The sequence below is a fragment of the Arachis hypogaea genome, chromosome 20 (genome assembly GCF_003086295.3).
Source record: "Arachis hypogaea cultivar Tifrunner chromosome 20, arahy.Tifrunner.gnm2.J5K5, whole genome shotgun sequence".
Classification (NCBI taxonomy): domain Eukaryota; kingdom Viridiplantae; phylum Streptophyta; class Magnoliopsida; order Fabales; family Fabaceae; genus Arachis; species Arachis hypogaea.
The window spans coordinates 107,006,677-107,009,122 of record NC_092055.1 but is presented as its reverse complement, the minus strand read 5'-3'; the positions used below and the strand labels follow the sequence as shown (position 1 = coordinate 107,009,122).

Below are 2,446 nucleotides of genomic sequence, written 5' to 3'. Positions count from 1 at the left end.
TTTCTTTTGTTTGATTTAAATTTCTGTTTGAGTTAATTACTTTCAGTTTTAGTTATTTTCCTCCCTTTATCCCTACCCATTTTCTTAGTTATTTACCATTCAGTTCACTAACCCACTAACTGTTTGATATATTGCATCACTCACACTAACAGCAATTTTAACAAGAGTACTTTCTGCAATTATTTCCTTGCTTGTACCTTATTGGTTGTATGACAGGGAGAAGAAGCGGGACTTCAACTTCCTTTGATTCTGAACCTGAGAGGACCTTCCTTAGATTAAGGAGGAAAGCAAGAGGAAAGAGAGTAGTTGGTGCTGAGGAAGAGGAGGAGTACTTTGAACCAGATATGGATGAAAATATGGAGAACCATCATGAAGAAGAGGCTCACAACCATGGCAGAGAAGGTCTAGCAAATCATGCTGGGCAAGAGAGAAGAGTTCTAGGCTCTTACATCAACGCAAACCCAGGAAACTGTGGGAGTAGCATCCAAAGGCCAACCATACATGCCAACAACTTTGAACTAAAGCCACAGCTCATCACCCTTGTTCAGAACAACTGTTCATTCGGAGGAGGTGTCCAAGAAGACCCCAATCAACATCTAACCACCTTCCTGAGGATATGTGATACTGTGAAGTCTAATGGTGTTCATCCTGACACCTATAGACTACTTATGTTCCCTTTCTCACTTAAGGACAAGGCATCTAAATGGCTGGAATCCTTCCCAAAGGAGAGTTTAGCAACCTGGAAAGATATGGTGAACAAATTCTTGGCAAGATTCTATCCTCTTCAACGGATCAACAGGCTGAGAGCTGAGGTGCAAACATTCAGGCAGCAGGATGGTGAGACTCTATATGAAGCATGGGAGAGGTTCAAGGACCTGACAAGAAGGTGCCCACCAGATATATTCAATGAATGGGTACAGCTACACATTTTCTATGAAGGCCTTTCTTATGAATCAAAGAAGGCAGTAGTCCATTCATCCGGGAGATCTCTGAACAAGAAGAAGACCATTGAGGAGGCCATAGATGTCATTGAAACTGTAACAGAGAATGACTATTTCTATGCTTCTGAAAGAGGCAACACTAGAGGAGTGATGGAATTAAACAATGTGGATGCACTGTTGGCCCAAAACAAGCTTATTACCAAGCAACTGGCCGACCTCACCAAGAAGATGGAGAGGAACCAAGTGGCAGCAATCACCATCTCATCAGCCACCCAAGAGGGAGTGAATGCTGAGGCAGAAGAGGAGCAAGAACAAGCCAACTACATTGGAAATGCACCCAGACAGACCCATGATCTATACTCCAAAACCTACAACCCTGGTTGGAGGAATCACCCAAACTTTGGGTGGAGAAATCAACAAGACCAAAGCCAAGATCAGAGACGTCACAACCCCAACAACCATGCAGCTCACCAACATTCCACACAGAGATCATATTAGCACCACCATAACAACACCTCTCCATATCCATACCAAAACCAAAATGACCCAACTCACCCATCCACTCTCAACTCACCATCATCTGAAGAAAGACTCTCCAAAATTGAGACTCTGCTTGAAGGCATATGCAAAGAGATTCAAGATAATAAGATATTCAAAGAGGATGTGCGAGCTAGTATCAAGAACCAGGGGGACACCATCAAGAGGCTGGAATTTCAAGTGGGATACTTATCTGAAAAGATTCCCAAACCTACTGATAGCTTCCCAAGTGACACAGAGAAAAATCCGAGAGGTGAAGCAAAGAAAGTCATATGGGAAGATTGCAAGATGGTTACTATAAGTAGTAAAGAGGCTGAGGAAAAGCAAAACAAGCCATTAGAACAACTTGGAGAGACATCAGCAAAGAAACAGGAAAAGGATCACCAAGAACCCAAAATTTCACAAAAAGAGCTGACACAGAAGGAGCTGCTGAAACTCTATGCACCTTTTCCCCAATTACTCAATGGTGCTGTAGAGAAGAGAATATACTCAAGGTTTCTTGACTTGTTTGCATCCCTCCATGTAAACATACCCTTCATCAAGGCTCTCCAACAAATGCCATCATATATTAAGTATATGAAGGAGCTGCTGACCAGGAAAAGCTCACTTAAGGGAGGACAAACAATAGTGATGAATAAGGAATGCAGTGCTCTCATTCAACCAGAGTTGCCTATAAAAAGGAAGGACCCAGGGAGTTTTCACATCCCCTGTGCCATAGGAGAAACAATGTTTGATAAAGCACTCTGCGATTTGGGAGCAAGCATCAACTTAATGCCTTTATCCCTTATGAAAAGGCTGCAGATCAATGAGATAATACCCACAGATGTAGTTATCAGGCTGGCTGACAAAACTCAAAAACAAGCAGTAGGAGTGGTTGAAAATGTGCTGGTGAAGGTGGGAAAATACTTCCTTCTCACAGACTTTGTCATCTTGGACATGGAAGAAAGTCACACTCACCCAATCATATT

General features: G+C 42.5%; 1 non-coding gene across 1 annotated transcript; it reads right to left on the bottom strand.

Moving 5' to 3' along the window:
- Positions 1 to 797: 797 nt before the first annotated feature.
- On the bottom strand, positions 798 to 904 carry LOC112787599 (small nucleolar RNA R71). Its single transcript, XR_003195004.1, has one exon. It is a non-coding gene; the product is annotated as a small nucleolar RNA R71 (small nucleolar RNA).
- Positions 905 to 2,446: the final 1,542 nt, after the last annotated feature.